The sequence below is a fragment of the Canis lupus genome, chromosome 10 (genome assembly GCF_048164855.1).
Source record: "Canis lupus baileyi chromosome 10, mCanLup2.hap1, whole genome shotgun sequence".
Classification (NCBI taxonomy): domain Eukaryota; kingdom Metazoa; phylum Chordata; class Mammalia; order Carnivora; family Canidae; genus Canis; species Canis lupus.
The window spans coordinates 43,708,626-43,736,001 of NC_132847.1; positions in this window are offsets into that span (position 1 = coordinate 43,708,626).

Sequence of the window (27,376 nt, forward strand, 5' to 3'; positions counted from 1 at the left end):
TTCTACCCACTTTTTATATCTGTCTCTAAGTTGAAGGAGATTGGTTCACTCTTCCCAGATTTAATGGACTCACCTTTCCCCATCTGAGTATGTCTTTGAAGCATGAAGAATATCATTACCAAACTGTACAAAAATTTCTGTGGATATTTAGGCATTACTTCCCTTTTTCTTAGAAGAAAAATTTTTCAAATATTTGGAGACAGAGTGGTGACCTGATTTTTGTTTGGCAAGTCTTGCTATTCTTTGCTGGTGTCTATTAACTTTACTTCAGACCTCTAGGTCAGAAGGAGTAGAATTTCAGATCCGTTCTCTTGTTGGAGTAGTTTACATCCAAAAGTGTAAACTTTGAAATGTTAACATTATTTATTAATTATTTTAACATGATATTCTTCCAAGCATAGACCTAGTAAATAACAGCTGTATAAACAGACCTCCTTAAATACTGTTATTCAAAATGAATAACAGAAAATATTTTATCTTTGAATAATTTTGAATCATTACTGTGACTACTTAACTCTATTCTTCTCCAGTACTTTACACCATAATGGAGAGAAGAGAGGTAGAGAGGAAGGAAAAGAGAGATATAAAGTGAGGGAAATAGAAGGAGGACAAGGGAGAGAAAGAAACAGAATGGAGAAAACAGAAAGAGGAAGAGAGAGATTGAGAGAAATAAAGAGGGGCCGGGCCATAGGGCCATTTAGACTAGAAGGATTTCATTTTGTATGTAATTTTATTTTCTTTTAAAGATTTATTTATTTATTTATTCATGTAAGACACAGACAGAGAGGCAGAGACAGGCAAAGGAAGAAGCAGGCTCCCCACAGGAAGCCTGATGTGAGACTCAATCCCAGGACCCCAGGATCATGCCCTGAGCCAAAGGCAGATGCTCAACCACTGAGCCACCCAGGTGTCTCTGTAATTTTATCTCAAAATCAATATTCAAAGGGAATTATGATGTAATTATTTGAGATGGGAAGGGATTCTCTACCTCATCTCACACCTGAAGAATCAAGTTCTGTGATCACCATGATTTAAAAAGTCATTCTGCTGGCTGGAACTATGAGGTTAGAAGTGACAGGGTGTTTATAGTGTTTGCTTAGATCTTACACATGATTTGAGCCTATGTTAAAAAGATAATAATATATATTCTGCATCATTTAGCAATCAAAAAAGAAACCAAGAAAGAACAAGGAAGATATAAAAATAGCTTTGACATTCTCCTTTTTCCCCCAACAAACGACTAGGAGAAAACAATAAAATGCACAAACAAATGTACTTACACACACATACATGCACACACACACACAACAGGCAAACTTGTCTCTTCAAATCTAGGAGCAAAAGTCTCATAGGAGAAAAAGGAAAGGAATGAGTTGAGGTTGTTGTTATAGCAGATTCACTTTTCTCTCCATATTTCAACTAGATTATTATTTACAATGGATTGTTGAAGAACCCGCATATCTAATAGTTACATTTCCCAGCACCTAGGCAAATTATTCTTTCACATTAGTTTTGTACTTTAGAATGTATGCCTTGCATTGAGACCTTGTAAAGCACAGTGTTACATGTGAAACTTTGATCTCCAAAAAAATATCAGGATCAAAGTTTTCCCTGATTTGGACATAAATCTCAGCTCAAATAAAGTGATAATAGTCTAGTCAAGAAAAAGCAACCCAGTACAAATGTCTTTGAATTGGTGTTACTATACGTGGTGGGTGTATCACTGAGTTAATTAATCATTTCTTTGAACTTCCATATTCTGCTGTCACCAGGTTAGGAATAAATGCCAGTCACTGTTACTCTATTGACATTCATTTTCAGAACTAATATTTTATAAATAGAAAGAGAAAAGAGTAAAATTTGTGGCTCTGAGAAACGTAATGCAATGAAAGTTCCTGCTGTAAACAGATGCATAGACCAACTTTAACATCTTTACTATTGTTAACTGGAAAATTCTCATCCATGATAAAGGACCGATTGAATTTTTGGTTGTTATATTTTTGTGGTTGAAGTTAATTTGAGTGTCAACTGCTGTAATTAATGTCGTTATTAATGTGAAGTCAGGAGGCCTGGGCTTGAATCACAGCTCCTCCAATTACAGCTACTTGAACTTAAGCCAATTACATGACCTCTCCAAGCCACAGTTGCTCCATTTGCAAAATGGGAATGTTAATAGTACCCATCATGTAAGATTGTCACAAGCATTAATATAATAATAATTGTAAAGTATCTTCCATGGTGATTTGCAATATTCCTGCTCATAATTATTATTATATCATAGAAACTTTAAAAATATCTATCAATGACAGGAATTTTAAAGTTGATTCTAAAGAATTATACAAATTCTATAGACCAGCAGCTAAGGAGATGAGTAGACTGGCCTGAGATTGTCCACCCCCTGCTTCAAATAGGACAGTTGTACTCTTAATTTCTTTAAGAAATTAAGACTCTGTAGAGTCTTAATTGTACTCTTTAATTTCTTAAGAAATTGTACTCTTTAATCTCTTTTTTTCTTGGAAAGTTTTAAACAGGCTTAAAAGGAGTAAGAACATTATAACAAACCCACATACCCATTACCCAGCTTTATATCATTAATATTTCAATATATTTACATAGTGTTTTTCTTCACAAGATTAGGCTTGCAAAACATCTCTGATGATAAAAATAAGTAAATAAATTTGACAACCACTGACTTACAGGCTAAATACATTCTAGTGGAAAATAAAATCTTCCTTAGCCATTAGTTGGAGTTCAGGAAACAAAAAGAATGTCATATGTAAAAAGCACTTTAATTTTGAGTCAGTTGTAAGTTAAACTTTTTTAAATATTTTATTTACTTATTCATGAGAGACACAGAGAGAGAGAGAGAGAGAGAGACAGAAACACAGGCAGAGGGAGAAGTGGGCTCCATGCAGGAAGCCTGACGTGAGACTCGATCCCAGGTATCCAGGATCAGGCCCTGGGCTGAAGGCGGTGCTAAGCCACTGAGCCACCCAGGCTTTCCTACATTAAACTTTCTTATCTTTCTCTACTCTTTCTGTCTAGGTAGCCCCATCCAGTGTCAGATCCATAGCTTTAAACTCTATTGATAGGCCAGTGACCCTGGATGTTATCTCTAGCAGCTATCTCTCTGAGTGCATAAAATGCCCATATGGCTAGTGAAAAAGCATTCAACCAAAATGTACCAATCAGAACTCTCTATTTTCTTATCCACAAACATACCAGTCTCTAGTCTAGCTCAGTAAATGACAGTGCCACTCACCCAGTTACTTAAATCAGAACTGTAGTGATTATTTTACTTTCTCTCTCCCTCTCTCTCTTTATACTATTTACACCAGAACGTTGCTGCTAAAAGAGAATGCATCCCAATTCTATTCACTCCTTATATATCCGCTGCTACAACCCTAACAGGTCTCCAGGTCTGTTCTCTTGCCCTTTTATAATCCATTCTCAATGGGGAAACCCAAGTGATCTTTTAAAAACGTAAATCAGATGGCATCATTCCACTGCTCAAAATCTTCCAAAGGAGTTCTATTGTTCCCTGAGTGCAACCCAAACTCATCCTGGGGCCCTGTTATCCTCCCTCCACCTCCTCCTGTGTCACTGTCCTCATTCACTATGTGCCAAACACATGGCTTTTTGCCATTTTATGCTGTCTTCACATGACTACACCAAGCTTTCTCCTGTCTTGATGCTTTCGTGCTTCCAAATCCCCTCAACCTGGAGCACTTTACTGTCAGATTTTAAAAGGCTGTCTTCTTCCTGGATGCTTCATATCCTACAGGTCTCTGCTTAAATGGTTTCACCTCAGAGTCCTTTCCTGCTCACTCAATCCTAACTAGTCTCTCCTAGTCACTATCACAGGAAACCTATATTGTACTGTCTTTATAGCACTTAATCACCATCTAAAATGATCTTTTCCATTTGTTATATTATTTTCTGTCTTCTGTTTTCTAGAAAGTAATCTCTGTTTCTGTTTCTGTCTTTCTGTTTTCTAGAAAGTAATCTCGGTGAGAGGACGGACTCTGACTTCCCTGTTAAGCAAATTTTTCGTCAATGTCTAGATGTTAGCTGACACAATGTAAGTTTGTTGTGATGATATTAGAAAAAGTAAAAATAATGTTAAATAGTGGAATATTTGTAGGTCAAAGATTTTACCCTCATGTAGTTCCCCCCACTTCTAAATGAGCTTTACATACTCTTTTTGATTTCTCTAAGTTGTTTTCCTCTGTTTTTTTAGTGAATAAAATTACTAAGACACATTATTGTTGAGAAGATGGCATGAAATAACATAGAGCTTATTCTCCATTTGCTTCCTCCTCAATCCACTCCCTACCCTTCTCCACTCTGCTCTTTGTTGTGGCTGGGATCCGGGATGTGTATCACCTAGATTTATTTTTCCTTTGCTTCTCGTTGAGTCCCAACAATGAGTGGAACTTCCTGTTCCTGTCAGGCCCCCATCCCCTTCCTGTTGGGCTATGGCTTCTTCCCCAGCTGACTATGGTAGCAGTTTCTGCCTGCCAGCTCCTCTTCTTTTCCATGCTCCAGCTCTTGTCAGACACTAATAAGTCTGTCCTTCCCTCTTGCCTTTTCAGGGGTAGTAATGTATAGGAATGGAAAAATTTCCCTCCCCCCCCCCCCCCGGTTCTTTGGCTGGTCTAACAATTAAATTGTCATAAAATAGATTAACAGGAAAAAACAAATTTTTAATTTTGTACCAATGGGAGCCCCATAAAAGTATAAGACCCGAAGACAGTTAGGCAGTTGAGGCTTATGTGCCATCCCAAGCTAAGGAATGAAACGGATCTGGGGCTTCAAAGGAGAGGAGTGTGTCACAGGAGAATAAGGAGAGCAAAAGTAGATGTTTGTCCTTCCAGACAGGCCATTCAGAAGAAAAGTTATGTCTGATGGTAGCTCTCTTTCTGAGCCATGCCCCCTGTTCCTTTAGGTAGTTAAAGGAGAGGTAAATGTTTTTCTTGAGCTGCTGGATCTTGATTGATTTCAGCTTAAAATAATCCACATGCCAAAGTGGCAAACTTTGGGGTGGCATATTCTGCTCCCCTTTAGATACCTTCCCACTATCATTAGTTCCTGAATGCCTCACGGCCCAAATCTTTTTAAATAGTTCTTTCCTAAATTAACTTCAGCTTTTTGGTGAGCATGTTTCCTGCCAGGACCATGATTGACATAGATATTGTATGTGGGCATTGTCTATTGCTGCCTAACACATTCTTTATTTCGACAAATATTTACTGAATATTTACTGCATACCAGGCATTAAACAGGCACTCAATCAACATTACTTGTATCTAACATATTTACACAAGAGTCATATAAATGTTTTAATTAAAAAAGATAGCAAGGTTTAGGCAAAATTAAAGATCGTAACAAAGCACCACCAAATTAAAATATGGGTTGATAAAACACAACAAACAATTCCTGTATGCATCTATTCTTGCTTTAGTGTTTCCATTGATTTTATGCATATACCCTGAATCCAGAAAATAGATACATACAGATATATATATATATATGCATAAATTGGTTTATTTATTTATGCTTGATCATCACTCATAGCTGCAGCTTATCAAACTGCAGGTATGAGTTCACATATGTGCAGTTATAAATTCACTGGTATGATAAAATGTGGTACTTAACCAGATGTGACAAATGAAAGAAGTGTTTATTTAGTTTTCATTTCATCAAGCAGAACTCCCTGGTAATGAGCTACCTGTAGGTCTGTTCTACTGTGGTGTTCTTACATACCATGGCAGGCAGGCCCTGGGGCATTGATTCTCAAGGGCTCTGATTCGGGAATCAGGGTTCTTGGGTTCAATCGCAGCTTCACATCTTACCAAATCCTTGACTTTGGACTGTTACTCAACTTACAACTATCCATGTCTCAATTTTCTCATTTGTCAAAAGGACGTTAAAACTAATTGTGCCAGCCGCAAAAGACTGTTGTGAGAAAAAACTGAAATAACATATCAAATACTCCTTGAAAGAATACAATAAATGTTCATAAAATAGTTGTTGCTAATGTGATGATTAATGATGATCCTGAAGCAAGCAAAGATACTAAAAGATATTCAGATATATAAAAATTAGAGTCTCCATATTCACGATAGCATATGACATGATTGATATCTTTTCTATGTTAAACATTCTATGAACTGTTCTCTATTATCATCTTATTTTCCTTGAATATTATAAACACACATACACACCCATAAAATATATAAATATATATTTCAGATTATATATAAGGGGCTTCATTGACTGAGTATAGTGTATACTACCTCTGTACTAATCCAGGTTCATTAACTAAATTCTACAGTCCCCCCAGTCAAGCCTGTGGATAATCTAGTAGAAAAACAATGATAATGCTGAAGTGAAAATGAAGCTATCTGAGTAAGCTTGCCTTTTCCATGAAATCATCAGGAAACATTAATAGATATTTTTCCTATGGTCTTCATCCCTTATCTATAAAGCAAAGGAAGTAAATCACATATAGTGCTTTATAAAGCATCATACAGGAACCACTACTTTAGAAATGACCTAAGATCTTGCTGTTTAATATGCAGATTGCTGGCTTCCACACCCTAAATCTTGGAGAAAAGAGGAAAGGCAACAGAACTATCTTTTTTAAAAAATAAAATAAAATAAAAAACCAAGGATCTCAGGTAATTCTTATCCACAGTGATGTGCTGAGACTTCAAGGACAGAAGATTACTTAAGGTATCTATCTCCCAACTTGAGCCCTCAGTGAAATGTGTCGAACTATTACTATTATATTTAAAATATATTCCTGAACTGGTGACTGACTCCATGGTTTAATGTGAAAATTGGCACTGGTCTAAAACGTACAGACTTTTCTCTCCATGTTAAAACTATTACCATTTACGTTATCTTTTGACTGGAATTTTTGACATCACACAATTTTAGCATGGAAAAAAACGTAGCCTTAATGGACTGTGAAGCAGTAAGCCAATCACAAAGGCAACACAAAATTCAATCACAAACACCTGCAACTCATTACAAATTTAGCAGCACAAATGCCAGAGGCTGTAATGGGTCTCAGATAGTCTGCACAACTCTGCCAATACTCACCTATAATTTGGACTTGACATTTACAAAAAAGACAACATTTACAAAAAGAAAAGGGCAAAGAGTTTTACCAAATAGTCCCACTCTTTCAACTTCCCCCTCCCTGCCAAGAAACTGCTGGGAAAAAAAAATCAGTTCTAAATACAGGTGCTATTTGTATTCCTTCTTGAGTGCTTATGAAACCAAATTAATTGATGAGGAATTAAACCAATATTCACTTAGGGATCTAGAGGTATAATATTTTTCCCCAGAAAGTAACATTCTCTAAAAATGTCTTTAGCATAAAAAAATAGGGATAAAGAAGAAAAAGAAAGAAGGAGGGGTGAAAAGTGGAAGGGAGAGTTTTGTTGTTAGATTTTCTTCCCAGTTTGCTTTCCCGATTAGGTGCATTCAATGATGTAGTCTATGAAATGATGTAGATAAATGAAAACTGTCGCACTTGCAAGTATGGATCGTTATGGTCATCCTTGTGTGGAGGGAAAAGAAAACTAAACTCAGGCATCTAGAGAATTTAATTCTGGTTCAGGATTCATTCCTAGTTGGGCAAACTTGGGAAAGTTGTTTAACAACCTACAATTCTGTTTACTCCATTTCGTTTCAACTTTTGAGGGCTGCAGACTCTGGCTTGGTATCCTCCTTACTAGCTTCTGTTTTAATGTATGTACTCCTCATAAGCTGTGACCTATAGACAGTTAATTTTTCTCTCCCCATCTCCTTCAATGTTCATTCTCTTCCCTGTTTTTCATGACGTAAGTCTGAGAAACAGACACTGTCATTAGGAATGGATCCTTTAATGTGCCTACTACTAATACACTTACTATCCTAAGGAAAAATTATACTTTATACCTCATTCTGAGTATTCAAAAGTCTTAGCATGATTTTCCTTTGACCATTCTCACAGTATATTTTGGAAATCACTCCCCTTCCGTTTGATATAGGTTGATATAGGTTGAGGAAAGCAAACTCATTTCAATATATCTTGAAATTTGATATGTATTTCAATTTGTACTTGAAATACAAATAAGAAAATAGTCTGTTAACAAAAAAATCATGATTAATAAAATATTTTAAGATTACTCTTGGCTTAATAGCCCACCATTTATAAGCTTATTGAAAATTGTTAAAAGAGCTATTATTTGTGTTCTACAAATGTGTGATTTCTCAGCCAAAGTCAATCAACCTCATTTCTTTTCTCACATATTGTGTAACATTTTTTGGCATTTCTCCATGCTTCAATTAACAAATATGCTTTAAGTTAACGTATAAACACCTTCCTTTATCTGCCAAGTATGCTTATAAAAGCTGAGAGCACTGACCTTCTGTGATTTAGGAGACTCATGCTCATATGCCAAGTGCCATATCAAAGATCTGAGTCTCATCTAGAAGATACCCATGCACATTCATAGTATCTTTTCTTTTTTTTTAATTGAAGTTGATTTGCCAACATATAGTATAACACCCAGTGCTCATCCTCTCAAGTGCCCCCCTCAGTGCCTGTTACCCAGTCATCCCATCGCCCTGCCCACCTCCCCTTCCACTACCCCTTCTTTGTTTCCCAGAGTTAGGAGTCTCTCATGTTTTGTCACCCTAATTTTTCCCACTCATTTTCCCTCCTTTACCCTATAATCCCTTTCACTAGTTTTTATATTCCATGTATGAGTGAAACCATATGATAATTGTCTTTCTCCGATTGACTTGCTTTACTCAGCATAATATCATAATACCCTCCAGTTCCATCCACGTCAAAGCAAATGGTGGATATTCGTAATTTCTAATGGCTGAATAATATTCCATTGTCTATATAGACCACCTCTTCTTTATCCGTTCATCTTTCGAGGGATACCAAGGCTCCTTTCACCGTTTGGCTATTGTGGACATAAAAGCTCCAAGATGGGGATGCTCAACGCCTCAGCAGTTGAGCATCTGCCTTCAGCTCAGGGCATGATACTGGGATCTGGGATCGAGTCCCACATCGGGCTTCCTGCATGGAGCTTGTGGGGAGCCTGCTTCTCCTTCTGTCTGTGTCTCTGCCTCTCTCTTTCTGTGTCCCTCATGAATAAATAAATAAAATATTAAAAATAAATAAGTAAAAATTAAAAATTAAAAAAAAAATAAAAGCTCCAAGATGGCCCTTTTAACCCTACAGGCAGTTTGGGAACGCTTCGTTCTTTGAGAAAGAGAATGCATGCAATACCTGGGTATCAGGACAGAGTTCAGCAGCCAGGGATGAAGGGAAGAAAAGGAAATTAAAAGGAGAAGAGATGGCCAAAGTTGACTAGAAACCATATGTATGTGTGTGTGTGTGTGTGTGTGTCTTAGTCAGCTTGGGCCACCATAACAGAATACTATAGGGTGGGTATGGCTTAAACAACAAATTCCTTTTCTCACAGTTTTCGAGACTGGAAACCTGAGATAGGCAGAGATAGGGAAAGAGGGAGAGAATGACAGAGAGATCTATTCTTATTTGCCACAGTTTTATCAGATTAGGATCCCTCCCTTATGACCTAATTTAACATTAATTATCAACTAAAGACGCTATCTCCAGATACATTGGGGATTAAGGCTTCAACATATGAACTTGTGGGAAACACAGCTCATGGCATAGTACTATTATAAATAATAAGGAGGGGAAATATCCACAACATGTATTAGATTAAAGCAGCAGCTTACTGTGGTAGTGTGATTTTTAATAAATATATATTTGGTCTTTATCCACTTTTCCTGGCACAGAGCTCCTAAAAAATTCCTTGGAATTTCCTAAGGTGTCTTTTGTTAGCTTAATGGTTTTTTGGAAAGCCCCTATGTCGCCTAAAGTTGGGCTTTAGAAACCTAACCATGTGATTGGAGGGTTGTAATTTCCAGTCCATCCTCCTGACCCACAAAGAAGGGAGATGGGCTGGAGATTGAGTTCAATTGCCAATGGCCAATGATTTCATCAATAATGACTGTGGGAAGAAACCTCCATAGAACCTCCCAAAAGGACTAGATTGATGAATATGCAGAAAGTGGGGAGAGTGGCATGCCCAGAGAGAGTGGAAGCTCTGCACCCTTTCCTCAAACCTTGCCCTATGCACCTCTTCCATCTGCCTATTCCTGACCCATATTCTTTTATAATAAACCAGTACTCCAGCAAGTAAAATATTCCTCTGACTTTTGTGAACTGCTCTAGGATATTCCTTGAACCCAGGGAGGGGGCTGTTGTTGAAATTTTCAATCTATAACTGGTCTTGCCAGTAGTGTCTAAAGAGTCTAGTAGGTCAGAGGGAAATCTCGTGGGACTTAAACTTAAACCGCTAAGGTATATTTATGGCTGAAATATGCCAGAGGTTATTGCTTGTTTTGTTTCTTTATGTTTTAATTTTTTTGTACGACCACTCACTAATATAGAGCGTCCTCTAGAGCTGAGCCAAGATTGTCAATTTCTAAACTCTGTTGATCTTACCTCCTAAACAGCACTTGGATCCTTCTACTTTTTTCAATTCCCATGAGGATGACCCTAGTCCTAGCTGCCGACATCTTCTGGTGACTGCTCCAATTCTGCATTCATCTCCAGGCGGGCTACTTTCAGCCCATTCTCCAGGAGCCCTTAACTTACATATTTTATGTTATGTCTCTTTATGGACAAAGTCAGGATTGAGTTGAATAATGGGACACCCAGCTGGTGTCAGAGAATGGCCTAATGGTATGGGAAAGCCCCTTGCCACGCATTGGAATTGGAGACTGGAATCTTTTACTTACAAACGACACATCTTAATGTTTCATATACTTTTATTCATTCATAGAAAATGACTAGATGAATATGCTTAACATATTTATGATGGTTGCTTTTGAGTGATTGGATCACGGGTGATATCAAATTAACTAGTTTTCATCTACCTAATTTCTTATAATTAGGAAAAATATTATTAATAAATGTTATTCAGACTGAACTGACATTTTCTGGAAAATAATCTGCTAACTTCTGTAATGATTTATAACTCCCTCACTCAGATCACTGTAAGTGAAACTGTTCTCTGTTCCAATGAACTCTCAACCTCGAAATGCTTTGGGGAGTTCTCCTGGAGTGTAAATTATGAGATTATTCCTAACCTTGTCAGGTTCTGGTGACATACTGCCTACTATAATATAATAGAAGCAATTCATAAAATATTCTTTCACCTGAACCAGTTTCAAGTTCTGTGGCTTTGCAGCTGCCATTGTTCTAGTCCCTCACAGATTGTTTACTACTAGGGATCCTTTCTTTATGGGACAGACAGTTGCGAGCTGATTTTACTTGCTAATTCTCAGCATTGTTAGTCTGCTTTAAGGTGGCATTAGAGGCATGCAAAGTAGATATTTGATGAAAATGATCTGGGCTCTGTTTGGTGCTTTGCAAATGCTTTAAAGGTGTGGCAGCTGATACTGAGCCAGGGTATCTTTGGAGCCGCCGATTGGGGACTGGGGCTGACAGAAACCCCAACTTAATTAAGACCCATTACAAAAACCTCATCAAGGAATTCTTGGAGAGTGAACCGAGATAGCACCCCGAAATACTCACAGGCAGCAGGAATAGTAAGCAGTGGTCAGGCCTCGCGGTTCTCGGGGGTGCACACGGTGTGACCTTGCTTCAGCAGCTCATTGTGGGAGGTGAGACATCCTCCATCAAGCAAGGCAGTCAGGACTTTGCTACAGGAAGTTGTGTTCCAATCTAAGGAGTGCTGCACTCAACCAAAGGTGTGGGCCATTCGGTGCAGGTGTCGGGGAGAGAGAGCAGCAGGGAAGGGCTCTTACCTGCACCAGGCCAAACACAAATCTTCACATATGAAACATGTATTTCATTTTGCAGCTGATGAACCCATTCAGTGGCATCCAAACTTGCTCCGTGACATTTGGAACAATGTGCGCCATTTTAAATATAGATATCTGTGTTTGCTGTGACAGTAAAAAGATTGGGAAGCAGTGAGTTAACCAAATAGCATTTGCCATCATCTAAATTCAACCCATTTGGGGTGCCTGGATGGCTCAGTTGGCTAAGCGGCTGCCTTCAGTTCAGGTCATGATCCTGGGGTCCATGTCCAGCTCCCTGCTCAGGGGGAAATCTGCTTCTCTCCCTCCCTCTGCCCTCCACCCTCCCTCACTCATGCTCTTTCTCTCTCTCTCAAATAAATAAATACATCTTTAAAAATTAAATAAATAAACTCAAACCAATTATGAGCATTTGAAGCAAAAGAAGAAGATTGAAGATATTTGGTAGTAAAGTAAAAATCATTCAATATGCAGAGTCAGTGTCTCTGCCCATTTAGCTGCCTCTTTGACTAATGGTCTAATCTGTGGAAGGCTTAAAATTTAATTCATTTGGTACTTCCTTTGCTGCCAAGCAAAACCCAGTGCAAACCATTTTCTAAGATGTTCTTCAGCCACACAGTACTCTAGCTGGCAGTTTACCGCATTACAGGGCTAAGAGACCTTGATGAGTGTTTATTTCACATTTCACTAATTAGGGGTGTGAATTTGACCTTGCTAATCTCTTCAGAGAAACCTGAAAACAGGTATTGCATGTTAGACATAATACTCTCTAAGTGAGAGCTAGTATGGGAGGTGAAATTGAAGTCCCAGACATGTATTCAGGAGGTGCTAAATATCCTTATCTATTTATGTAATCTTAGAAAGACTTCTCATTTTCTTGATCCAAAAATCAGATTTAATATTTGCCCTACCAAGGGTCTGGGATCACAGGGAAAGTAGTTCTAATACTTCAAGTTCAGTTTTGAAACATGATGTGCTATAGACAGCGATAGTATTGGAGGGCCCACACTAGAGAATCCTTTAATAGGTTGGTTGACTTTTTCTCTAAGAATATGAACACTCAGGATGCCTGCATGGCTCAGTAAGTTAAGCATCCAACTCTTAATTTTAGCTCAGGTTATGATGTCAGGGTCTCCAGATGAAGACCAAGAGCCCTGCCATGGGCTCCTTGCTCAGCGGGGATCTGCTTCTCTCCTCTTCCTCTACCCCTCCCCCTGCTAGGTGCACATGCTCTCACTCTCTCTATAAAAACAAATAAATAAATCTTAAAAAAAAAAAAAAAAAGAATGTGAGCACTCATCAACTCATCAACTTGTTTTTCTTTAAAAAATGCAAACTCTATTTCTGTTTAGTCTATTCATTTCTATTTATAATATACTTCTGTTTTCCCTTTAGATTTAATTACCTTGGACAGCTATGAGGGCCACAGAGAAAATGCTTTATTGCTAATTGAGATTTACTTTTTCATAAATGATGAACTTATCTTTTACTGCCTTTCTTGGGGTTAAAAAGAAAAGATAACAGAAACATCTAGAAATCTCAAAATCTTCCTCAGTTTTATTCACTTTCCTCCTCCCTTAACCCCCACAGCATCCTTTTAACTTTTAAATCTGATAAAAGAAAAGAAGCAAACATTAAAAATCCTAAGGCTTAATTCTCATTTTCTGCAGTAGTGGAAGTATAGGACTGTAGTTGAGAACTTGTGTTCAAGAGTTAAAAAAAAACTGGATTCAAATCCCAGCTGCACTGTGTAACCTTGAACACAATATTTAACCACAATTTCTTTGTTTCTAAAATAATGTAACAGGCCTCAGAGTGCTGTGTGAGGATGAAATAACAAGAAAAGTACCAGGCACATAGTGATTACACAATAAATCACATTACTGTTATCTATAAAAATTAACTGTGACATAGTAATTATTATTCCCAATTTACTATGGAAAAATAAAGACTCAAAGCATTAAGTACTATGTCAGATGTTCATATGGTTGGGAAATCAGAATCCATATCTTTTTAACTCCAAAGTATATTTTCCATTCATATACAATTATAGATATATTATAGGTTCTTTTATTTGTAGGTTCCAATAAACTCTAGTAATGACTTAAAACAAATGAACAAAAAATAAATAAATAAAAACCGGCTGGTTAGTGTTGGTCTTTCATAGAACATATATTAATAGTTCATGAAATCCAACCAGCATGGCCTGCTTCAACCTTTTCATCTTCGAATCCAACTGGCTGGTGGTGTGCAGCAACAGGAAAGATCCAGGATGCTTCTTCACTAACTGAATTTGTTTGTTTGTTTGTCTCTTTCTCCCCTACTAGGTCTGCATTAACATTTTCTTTCTTTTATGAAAAAAATATTCAAATGCAAAGAGGAAGCAAAACACTTAATCCACTCTAGTAGGTCTGTCAGACATATGGCCTGTGGAGTAATTTAATCCAGCCCACCATGGAATCTGAAAATTGCTTCTTCCATCCCCTGCTGTACCCGAATCTGAATGTGGGAAGAACAGTCTCAAAAACAAGAGCTCCTGAGTGCTGTTTCTAAGGGGCAGGACCACAGAGGTGCACAACAGTGGGGGTTTATGAATTCAATTTTCTCATATTCAGAGCAGTAGAAGAGAAATGACTGTAGTTCATTGTTTCTTACAAAACTCTGCATTGGAAAAGAGAGAGAACTCAAAGCTTCTGACTCATTTAAAGAAATTAACAGAGCCAGATTGGACCTGGGAGCAGAAGGGGAATTTCTGGAAATTCAGATAGCTCCCATTGATAAGCTAATCTCTTGCTGACACAAAACTAACATTGTTACCTCTTCAATAATGATGGTGCTTTGTACAAACTACCCTAGTCAGCACACATATATACACGTATTTTAAGAGCTGCTGATTTATAATATTTCTAGATCTTTTAGGAAAAAAATAATATATAAATTTGCTTCAACCCTCTTTTAAAAGGTTCTTGGATATTCTTCTTTGAGTATGCATGATTAAAATACTTAATGATGCCTCTTTGCAAAAATAAAAGGCTCTCTATCTCAAGGAGTTATAAGCCCTGTAATAGTCTCATTAATTTGTTTCCTCTTAATCCCTATTCCAATCTATTTTATTTTATTATTTCCTCCTTCTTGGATTTTTAGTGGGATTTTATTATCCATAGGGCTGGAGCATGTCCAAACATGAACATGACAATTACCTTAAATTAAGCCAGTGGCCAAGAAATATGATGCAACATAAAATATAAAGGCATGCTCAAGAAACACAATTTGGTAGAGATGTTTTCAAGGATTAAAATATTTTTCCCAGCAAATATTCATTATATCCCAGAACACTGTAACACACATAGAAGATGGCATATGAGTTTCCTTTAACAACGTGCCATTGCTGAATCTGGAGGTAAAGTATCTGTTGCTCTATTTGATATTGTCTCTTCAGCAGTCCATTCAGTCAGTTGATTGAACAAATTATTTAGAATATTTTTATATCTGTAAAGCCTGTGCTATAGGCAAAGATGAAAAGACTCAGTCTCAGGGGCACCTGGCTGGCTCAGTCAGTGGAGCCTGCAACTCTTAATCTCAGGGTTGTGGGTTTGAGCCCCATGTTGGGTGTAGAGATTACTTAAAAATAAAATCTTAAAAAAAAAAAAAGACTAAGTCTCTGAGGGCTAGTTTAGTGGATTAGTCATCTCTTATTGCTTTCTGAACGTAGCCAACTCACTTAAACTCCAAGTTTCCATTCTAGAGTTTACTGAATGGGAATACTACTATTTATCCTCCTTATTGGGAGGATTAAATGAGCTTATGTAAAAATGCCTAATTGGAGATGATTTCACTCCAGATTTTTAAAAATGTTAAAATTATTATTCCAGTCCTTGTTAATCTTACCATGATCAGGAAGGGACTTCTTATTGAGAAAAATGATATAAGTGACATTACTGGACAAAATTGGAATACAGGCAATTAAGTTAGATAAAGTTGTTGGATCAATGCTACATTTACTGAAGATGGGAATTACACTGTGGGTAAGTAAGAAAATATGCTTATTCTTAGGAAATGCACACTAAACTATTTAAGGTAAAGGACCACAATTTACTCCCAAATTGTTCAGGAAAAAAAACACACGCGTATGTACATATACTTATATATAAACATATATACATATGAGAGGCATGTGGCAAGCAGATGAGGCAATATTTTAACAATAGGTGAATCTGGGCAAAGGATATGCAGATCTTTTATTGTATTTTTGTAACTTTTCTGTAAGTTTACCACTGAAATTTACAAATAAAAAATAAAATAATTATAGTAGTAAAGACAAACTATGTAAATATGGCTAGAGCCCAGCCCTGCTGTAACTGAGGAGTGCAGAAGGGAGTTAGGGCATGCTTAGAATGGAAGAAACTATAGAGAATCTGAATTCATCCTGGGTAAACAGGAGAGATACAGAAGGTGGAGGTAGAGGTAGAGGTATAGAAAGTTTCCCTTGGAGCTTGTGAAAATGGATAATAGAAGAAAATTACATACCATTTTTATTTAATGAGCAGAATGACAAGAAAATTTTAGATACTCATCATTTATTCCCCAACAGGTGGTACAGTGAAATGTAATATGTTAAAATATATATTTATCTGAGCTCATGGCTGAGAAATCAACCTACAGTGGACCATGGGAATTACTGTGCTGATTCTCTAACCTACTTTTCTACAGAAAAGTAGTCTGCTGAAATGTTCCTAGGGAAAAAAATTGTAACTACCAAGTTTGGGAAATGCTGCACAGCAGAGTCTGGTCTTAGAGATCCATGATGCATGATGGCATATTATAAGCTCTAAGAATTTCAGAAGTGAAAACCTGGATGAATTCCCAAACATTTAATAGGGAGTCTGGTATCATTTTGCTGAAGTCATGGGTTGTGCTTTCCGACGTAGATATTGAGATGGAGTTTGAGGTACTAGGGGAAGCATTCTATCCTACCCCAAGTCACTGGAAGAGAAAGACTAAGAAGGCAGCTCTCTGCAGCTGAGGCTCACCCAGATGAAACTGAGAGCAAGACACAGTCTGATAACCACATGCTCTCCTCACTTCCTATAGCTGAGAGACCAGCCCTTCCCTGAAAAGAATGTATCTCCATATTGATCACATTTGGTAATACCAGTTTCTATCCTCCATAATACACTTTAGGAAATAATGCTCGAAACTTTTAAGAGTAAACAAGTTATTTCACAAACCAAATATTAATTAAACTGTCAGAGATAGAACACTGAAATCTATGACTACTGCTCTCATATGTAACTTTTCTTTTATTCTTTGTGTCTGTTCCTGGTAATAGAATACGTTATTTAAGGAGCACATAGTATCTACACAGTATCATAGGAGTAAACAGTTAATACTTTGGGTGATAATACCTCATCTCTCTTAATTCCTTCTTTAAATAAAACCTTAGATGTTTAATATCATGAGACCTACTTTTCTCCTAAATACCTTATGGTTTAGAATGAACTTTATGGTCATGGTTAAGTATGGTAATTAAAAAAACATTAGAATTGGTGACAAAGAGACCTATCCAGATAGCAGGTACCAACGCTAACGTTGGTAAGAACATAAGTAATTTCAACTCCTCTTTCCTTTCTCTATGATAACTGTCAAGTCGATATATGTGAAAACATTTTGCAAATAGCAAAGCACTCTAAAATACAGGGGAGTTCCTTTCTTATTACTTTCATTATCATCTTCATAAAACCTAGAACTATTACTATTACATAAATAATAGATACAGTCACACGAGAAAGATACAGAGGAGTTCAACCATTGCTTACTTATACATTTGTTCATTCAACAAATATTCTTTTTTTTTAGCAATCTATGATGAATCAGGCTATGTTTTGGGGCTTTATACCAAAAGAAGAGTGCCTTGTTGCTGCAAAAGAGGCATCAACAGTAAAAGGTTTAATACGATGTGTATGTAGTTTGTTATTATTGGAAGGGCTGTGACTTCAGGCACATCTACCTATTAATTAAAGTTGATTATTAGCATTACAAATCTGTGCCAGAGTCCAAGCAAGGGAAAGAGAATTCTCCATGGTTAATCATTTACCATTTGGGTCCTGCACTCTCATCTCTATCATGTCACAAGTAGGGGCTCCTTTGAAAGTCATTTGACAACCAGTTCACTAAGTTTGTGCCTCCCCTCAAAGAAACCGAAGGCCAAAAACAAATGACATGTTCTAGAATTATATTACCAAGACAATAAAAGTTGACTACAAGAGAGTCCTGCTTGATCTTAATGAGAAAGTGTTTTCCTCAATCTCTGTGGCATTATCAGTAGGAAGGATTGGGGAGCAGATGGCAGAGAAAAAGGAAGAAAGGCAAATCATATTTTTTTTAATTACAGCATGTTAAAAAAAAACTTTTCAGGGCTGTTAAACATATGAATCATGTATTCCACTTACCTATCTATTCTGACATTTTGCATAAAACAGAATAAATTAATAACATATATTTAGTGTATCTCAAACTCTTCCTACTATATCTCTTGGAGCACAGAGAAGTGAGAGAGACAAAAGGGAAAAATAGGAAGAGAGGGAGGGAAGGAAAAAGAGAAGATGAAAGTACTGTGTTTTATTTTATTGACTGTCAGGAGATTTTATAAGTTATTGGAGAAAGATATTTAGACAAAATTTAAACTAAATAAATTATTTAATAAACAGATGCCAAGTGGAAATGCATAATTTATTGCTAATATGCATAAGCTTGTTTAAGGATTCCAAGGTTTTTCCTTGTTTGCTAAACTAAAATATTCCCACACATAACCTTTGCACATTTAAGGGAAAAGCACAGAAATAGTTGCATTCGATCAATCAGTTTTCAATTTGGTTTGGCAATTATTTCTATAATGGACATGGAAACATGGACATGGACATGGACAATGGAAAATGGACATTTTCTTATGTGTTTTGAGAGTTACAGAAATAAAGACATGGAAACTTAAAGAAAAATACATAAATATCAAAAATTGTTCCCAGATTGATCTCTTCCACCAAATATCTTCTAATGCTCACCTTGTCCATTGAATTAATTTTGGCCACATCTTCATAATTCTGGGGCCTGAAATGCCTCTCCACACTTCCCAGACCTGTGAGATCGTTCCTTCAAGGCACAATTCAAAGGGTCATTTCCCACCTCCCCAGCTGCTGAGTTGATTCATTTACTGCATTTCATATATGCACCTGATAAAAATGTATTGTAAAACATATCATGGACTGGTAATTATTGGTTTAGATAAAAGTGTAAGCCAGTAAAATGTAAGTGTCTTGGCCTCGGGGAAGATGTCTCATTCTGCTCATGAAATGGATAAGGTATTATTATTATTGAAATGGCAAACACTCTGAGAGACAGAGTGGAGGGAATTATGAGGCTACAAACATATGCCAAAAATGTGCAAAACAGAGATTCTTTAGCTTCAGTGTCCATTCCCTGTGCTTCAGCTTCTTTGTCTCTAAAAGTACACTGATAGAATTTACCTCATAACATTTTATGAGGATGAGATGAGTCAATGCATAAGAAACTAATTCAAAATGCATGGAACTAGTTGAAAGTTAAAACTTGAAAGGGAATGGTACTAACACATGGTAAGCACTCAAAAAGTGTAATAGTGGTGTTAATAATAAGATGATGGTGGGGATGATGGTGATGATGGTGATGGCAACATCTGCAAGGCTCCTTGATAAAGCAGTTTGATAGCACGTTATTTGAGGGAATGGATGTCAAGAGCATTAGATTTTTGCTTTTGTTCTGCCGAAAGCTAACTGTGTAACTGGAGTAAAGTATTACACTCCTTGAATCTCAGGATCCTCATCTGTAAAATAAAAAGTTTAAAGGAAAACGTTTTTGCTAAGGTTTCTGCTGTTCCTCAGTCTCGTTTTAACTCCCTAAGCAGAGTTCCCACATTGAATTTAGTCCTTTTGTTTGTAGTTTTAAGTTAGGATACTGATCATAAGGAGTTTTAAAATTATTATCCTTTGAGGCAGGGTTAGGATAAATAGTAGAGCTGTTACTTAATATGAAGGCCAACAAAGCAGGAGTTGCAAGAGGAACAGCTTTCATGGTTGGTAAGTTATTCCTCCACCAGCAGGGAAAAAATGGTAATTATTTGCTAATAATAGAAAATGTTAGTACAACTGTCATTACTAGGGCCTGAACTGCTACTTTGTTAAATGAAGTGAGATCTGCAAGCTGACCTCAACATTTTCTTCCTGTAGGTTGTCAAATGCCCCATTACAGGAGGAAATGTATTTCCCGGTAATTGTATCAGAGTAAGAGCAATTCCAGATCATTATGATGATCTCCATAAAATCAATCAGTTGCTTTCCCGAGTTACTCTCTCTTTCTCGAGCTCAATTCTTCCTTGTCTTTTTAAGGGCAGTACAACCTGAAGACTGGATTTTAACATCCAGACTACCTATGCCTGCATTGGAAGTATGGAGGCTTCCCCTTTGGTCAAGCACTGCTCCTCCTTCTGACCCATTTCCCAGCTCTCCATAATCGTAAACTTCCAGGTGTCCCCTATCTCTCTCTCAAATTGCGATAACACAATTTGATCAGTTTTCAAGACCTGGCCATCTTACTTTTTGAAGCCCCCGATGCACCCACCCTTGCTCTTCCATCTGTAGCCACTGGCCATCAGGGGTGAAGACATCGCCTATGGTTTTCCATCTGGGTCTCTGTTCAATCCAGGCAGCATTCACTGACAACCCCACCAAGCCCTCACTTTGGCCAAAATGACTCCCCTGACAAATGCAAAGCTGTAAGTCCACTCTGTTCCCACGGGGATGACTCAGTGATTAAACTTTGAGAAGGGCGTTTAGAAATGGTCTCAATCAGCACATTCCCGTAGAGGCTGGTGCAATGACAGAAGCATTCCCGTACGTGTGACTACTAAGCGTTTGAATGTGCTTAATACCATTCATTAAATGAATTTTTAATTTTATCTAATTTAATTTGTTTTCATTTTAATGTAAACAGCCATATGTAGCTAGGGGTTACTTCAAAATGGATTTTAGGGCAGCCCAGGTGGCTCAGAGGTTTAACGCTGCCTTCAGCCTGGAGCGTGATCCTCGAGACCGGGGATGGAGTCCCATGTCTGGCACCCTGCATGGAGCCTGCTTCTCCCTCTGCCTGTGTGTCTGCCTCTCTATCTCTCTGTGTGTCTCTCATGAATAAATAAATAAAACCTTTTTTTAAAAAAATGGATTTTATACATGAGGAAATGCACCTACAAAAGTGCAAGTTACTAGCCTAAGATCAGATAGCTAATCGTAACCTTGTTTTTTCTTTCAAAACCTACAATCGACCCAATAGCAAACTCTAACTTTAAAATATATTCCTATCAGGGCACCTGGGTGGCTCAGTTAAGCATCTGACTCTTGATTTCAACTCAGGTAATGAACTCAGGATCCTGAGATTAAGCCCTCCACCATCAGGCTCTGCACTGGGTGTGTAGAGCCTGCTTAAAATTCCCTCTCTCTCTCTCTCTCTCTCTCTCCCTCCCTCCACTGCTCCCCTCCCCACAATGCCATTCACATACTCTCTGTCTCTTTCTTTCTCAAAATAAATTAATTAAATGTATATATCTCCACTATCTGAAAACTCCTTGCCATTCCCACTGCTACCACCTTCTCCTAAACCATCATCTTCTCCCTCTGCTTCCATCCTTGTGTACAGGGATGACATACAAGATCTTGCATGAATTGGCTCCTATCACTTTTTGACATCATTTTTTAAAAATATTTCTTATTTATTTATTCATGATAGACATACCACACACACACAGAGAGAGAGAAAGAGAGAGAGAGGCAGAGACAAAGGCAGAGAGAGAAGCAGGCTCCCTACAGGGAGCCCGATGTGGGACTCGATCCCGGGACCCCAGCACCACACCCTGGGCCGAAGGCAGGCACTAAACCGCTGAGCCTTCCAGGGAGATCCCCTTTTGACATCATTTTACCAATCTTACCCTCCTTCCCACACTTTGGCTTCTTGCTGTTCTTCTGACACTCCAAACACACTACCCAGGTATTTAGACTTGTGATACCCTCTGCCTCTAGAGCCCTTACTCCAGTATCTGCATGGTACATTTCCCCACTCTCTTCTTCTCAAAGAAATTATACAGAGTTGTGTCCATTTAACTGTGCAGCTTTTGGAACACAAGGCTTGTGAAAACAGTGTCTAAGTCTTACATATACAAAGAAGGAAATAGGGTCACCTGAGAAAAATTGAAACGCCAAGGGTATGCCTTGGCATGAGGTATGAATTGATACTATTCATCCCAGGATAAAGCTTAATGCAAAAACTGATCTGGAACCAGGAAAAACACTTAGGCTCTGAAGAGAAAATTTGAAAAATGCCTTCTAGGGACATTTTGCTTTTGAAACTACAAGTTTAAGGAGTCCCCACCAATAATACTAACAATAATTTTTGCTGAAGATGAGTTCACAGTCAGAACTTCCAAAGCACTCAAGGAAAGAAAGACTCCTGAAGGACAGTGAGTCAATGTTAGGATTCATATCCAAGAACCAATGACAACAGGAAAATTTGTGACTTTAAAATGTTTCATTCCAGTATGAACCATGCCAGCAATTCCAAAATTTGCAGAGCAGCTCAGCAGACTGGAGTAGTCTAGTAAGGAAGAACTGATGTTATACCAGGAGTCTAAGGCAACCTGGAGACAGAATTCCTTCTTCCTCTGTCTTTTTCTTTTAACATTTTTACCAGATTGAATGAGGTCCACCCACATTATGGAGGGAAGGTAGTCTGCCTTCTTCAATGTCTGCTGGTTTAAAATGTTAATTGTATCCAAAAGATATCTTCACTGAAACATCTAGACTGATGTTTGACCATATATCTGGGTACCATGGCCTGGCCATCTGGACACATAAAATTAATCATCTCAAAACCAAAAATGTCCTAAATGCAAGGCAGCAGCCCAGGTTGTAATGTCCTACAATTTTAGCAATGTTATTTGAGCACGTAGTCTTACAATACTTTATTGTAATATCTCACCTGGAATTTGTATGTGTGTAGCCAGAGAAAACAAAAGACAACTCACTGGGTTACATATGTGTGTATTTGTTTGGCCTGCAGTGATGTTTGTTTTTGAAAAGTTGCATCATTTGGTCCTTAATTTGTTTGCATGACTATCTCACTCACTGAAACAGAATAGCATTTCAAAAAGTCATTGAAATAAATTATATTTTTAATAGGATGGAAATATTTGTATGATATACTCTCTCATCTACTTTCTACTTCTATAAGGAAATAAGTCCTAGTGAAGGATGGCACTCCTGCCTGTTTGTATATTGCTCCATTCTATTTTCAACTCTCTTTCATCACTACGACAATTCACAAGCATCATAAGCATCACTTTTCTCTAAGAGAGGTGGAATAAAAATACTTCAAGACTTCTTTTGGAATTTCTATTTTAAAGTTTTTATTTTTGCATGTGTGAACAGTTCATTATTTATATTGTTCCCAAGTAGGTTATAAATGGACCTGGCTCTTTCTGATAAATGGACCTGGCTCTTTCTGTGTCTCAGACTACCCAATGTCCGGATTTCATGTCAAAAAGCGTCAGCACTTATACTACTTAAATAATAAAATGAATGGAGAGACTCAATATTTTATGATAACCTAAAACACTCACAAAAAAGCTCTTTTGAACTCCCTCAAGCCAATCACAGACCTCTATTTGGATGCAGAAAATACATGAGATGATTTTCCCTGTCAAAAATAATTATTCTGTTTAATAATATGTTTTGAGCAACGACTACATCAGGCATCATCACACAAGACATGAATAATAAAAAGTGAGAATAGAATGAAGAGTTTCAGGCAATGCCATTATGGAGATTTTTGTCAAATAAACCACCCTTTTACCAAGGAAAATAACGAAAGCAAAAGGAGGTCCTCAAGATCCAAGAAATGAAACTAATTGTGCAGACAATAATTTTTACCCCAAGTAATTCTGACTCCAAGAATAAAGGTAAGAAGACTTAGGCAGGCTTCATAATTGCTTTTTTCCTGAAGCTAGACGTCAGCTCAAAGCATCCAAGTTGTGTGTGAACATTTGGCTTCCCTAATAAGACACATGCACCAGAAAGCCCCTTCTATAGAATTAACCTGTCAGCTTGCCCAGGCATTTTTTCCTGCCCCAGCAGGAATCCTCCTGGCTGAGATAGCCTGGTTCTTCCATCCTAGGATCTGCACGATCATTACCTCATGTGCACTCTGCATGCCGTCCACCGGATGTTTAGTGTCTGTGAAATATCCTCCATCCGATTCTTGCCTACTTTTGTCCTCATCTACTTGCCTGACTTTTAACTCACTCCTACTCCAGTGTTTGATATTTTGGACATGGTGGCCTACATCTGTCAGCTTTGTTTCAGCTCACTGCTCCTTCCTAAACTATCTGAATTGCTTAAAGGTCTTCTTGACAGGACACCAAGCCTAGAGTAACAAATCTGGAATATCTACACATTCTTCTCAGCCATGTTCCCAGCTTTGTCACTAGACTCTACCAACATGCAATAGTACTGACAATGGGTCTGAATTCAGGTGTCTGGTGTGCTAATAATTTACATTAAAACTATAAGTAAAGTAGTTTTTCCCCTCCCCTAAACTTTCTTTAGAGGTTATTATTAAAATGTACATACATGGAAAAAGTGCAATGTAATCATGATATATAAACCCAGAAGTGTATATATATATATATATATTTTTAATATATATAATGTGTATATATATAAATTTAAAATAGATTAATTGAATTATATCTGGTTTTTATTAATCTAAATCTTATCATTTATCATGTTTACCATAAAATGCAATTGGGAAATTTAATTTTACTCCTTAGGTATCATATCTGGTTTTTAAAATGTTATAGTGGGAAAAGGATGTATTAAGTACCTACTTCTGAGTGTTGTTGAGTGCTAAGAACCCCCTTATACCTGTGGCTTTGATGTTACATCTGTATTTCTTCACAGTGCTGGGCTTAGTGGTTAAGTATAACATTTCTCCCAACATAATCATCGTTATGGTTGGTATATTGACAGAGACTCACAAAGTTCCACATGAATTTTAGCTGTCATCTTTTTTCTCTTTACTCATTTCCAAGTGAGGATATAATTTTTCATTTCATTATCACTCTGTGTGTTTTTCTTTTTATATACTGTACTTTATTTCTTCCTTTTATTTTGCTTCCTTTGATAGCTTAACAGTTGGATATAAGAGAATGTCACTTTTATTTATTCCCTTTTTTCTTTCTGCTGATGGCAAGGAAATTAGCACCTTAATGGAAGGCACACTGTATAGAACATATCAGCTTCATAGAACTCTTAAAGACACATCTGTGTTGTATTATTACAAAACTTAAAGAAGCCATGGCAATTTTCCACCACAACTCCTGTGGTCACACAGAATGACGGTAATAAAAATGTGATTCTTGGAAAGCAAACTGAACCTCTTTAGCATTGGTATCAATCCAGGTGAGAAGCAGGATCACATTTCTGCCTGTGTGAAAAGATGAGCTGACGGGGACTGGTAGAGGACATTAAATCACACATTTCCTTGGATATTCTAACGTTCATTTGCGCTTTGCTCTCAGAGAAGGTCTAGGATATTGAACACAGAAAGCAGGCATCGATTATGTACTTCTGAATGAAATTTCAATTCCCAGAGAGGCAGAAGCTCTTCAGAATAGTTTTGTGAGAAGGGACCCCTGGGTGGCTCAGCGGTTGAGCGTCTGCCTTCAGCTCAAGACCAAATCCCGCAGTTCCTGGATCGGGTCCCACATCAGGCTCCCTGCATGGAGCCTGCTTCTCCCTCTGCCTCTTTCTCTGTCTCTCATTAATAAATAAATAAAATCTTTAAAAAAAAAAAAAGAATAGTTTTGAGAGGATAATTTTCCCATATTATTTAAGACTTGCCTCACAAAATTCTACTTGGCAGAACTTTTATCCTTTAAAGGCATTAAGACCCTTTTCTTCACCATTACACAATTAGCAGGCTCACTCTGTATAAGTTTATAGGAGGATAGAATACCTCCTAGAAAATACCGTATCTAGAGGGGAGGGAAGGCCAAAACTAAATATATGTATATAATGTTTAAAGTATCTTCTCAGAGCTCACTTGAATATTGTCTGTGGTACAAGTCATGTTTCATAGTTTACTGAGGGCAGATGCAGAAACTATCTTTTTTGATTCTAAATTAACCGTAATGGAGTTTTGTTATCATTAAAATGTATATGTGTTTTCCAGGTCTCTGTAGGACAAGTAGCTACCTATATTTTAATCCCTCCATACATTCTCCAAAATTACTACAAAACTATCAGAAGAACAGAAAATCAGCTAAGATCCATGTTTACCCAAGTCTAGGAGACACTACTATGTGAGTACCTGAAACCAACAGAATTGGATCCAGAGACCACACTAGCAGAGAAGGAAGGAATTTTGCATAGAGCAATGTGCAAAGTATTGGGGTCATGGAAGTGGCCCATTAAAAGTATCACTCCTGAAAAGACTGGATTCTGTCTCTATTGGGGTAATAGTAAGAACAGCCCTGAGACTTGGTTGTTCAGACCACTAGGGTCCAAAAGAAAGGAGCTTGGTGACAGGCTTGGAAAGGCAGTACATTGAGGGAAGATCAAGGCAAAAGTGAGGTGTGAAAAGTGAGGTGTTCTTTATAAGCTTTTTGGTGAAGAGGGAGAAAAAGATGCAACTAAAGATGTTGAAAAAAGATTGCATCAAAAATTAGAATTAGATGACAATATTAGAACTAGCTAGGAATCAGAGGAAAACTATTATATAATTTTCCAAGAGGAATTAAGTAAAATTAAGCACTTGTAGGCCTAAAAGAATATAACAAAGCCAGAATTTAAAAATTCAATGTAGTAATGCAAAAATATTAAGGATGTGAAATCAGAGCTAACCAAACCTAAGAAAGAAATTAAAGAATATGACAAAATCATTTCAGTAAGGACAAAGTAAGTTACAAGATCTGAAACAGAATAAATCTGACCAAACACAGGGACATAAGAATCTAGGTACAGTGAAGGATCAGGAAAAAAGTGGTGATATAAAAGACCTTCCAGGCCCTTAAAAAGACCCAAAAGAAGATCTTAGTATCTAAGTGGCCAGAAGAAAAATGAAATTGAAAGTTTTAATATAAAAACTATAATGACATCGTAAAAAACTATAACTTAAGATAACTTTGTTAAAATAAGACTTGAATCTCGTATTGAAAGTTCCCATCAAGTGTGTGGGGAAAATCAATCCAGTACTGTCAACTATAAGACATATGGCAGTAAACTAGTATACTTGGAGAAAAAAACCCGGGGGCCTTAGTCAGATATGAGGTCATTAACAAGCAAAAAGAGAGTGTTGGCATCTAATTTTTCAGCAGAAACATACTATGCAAGAAACAGTGGAGGGATGT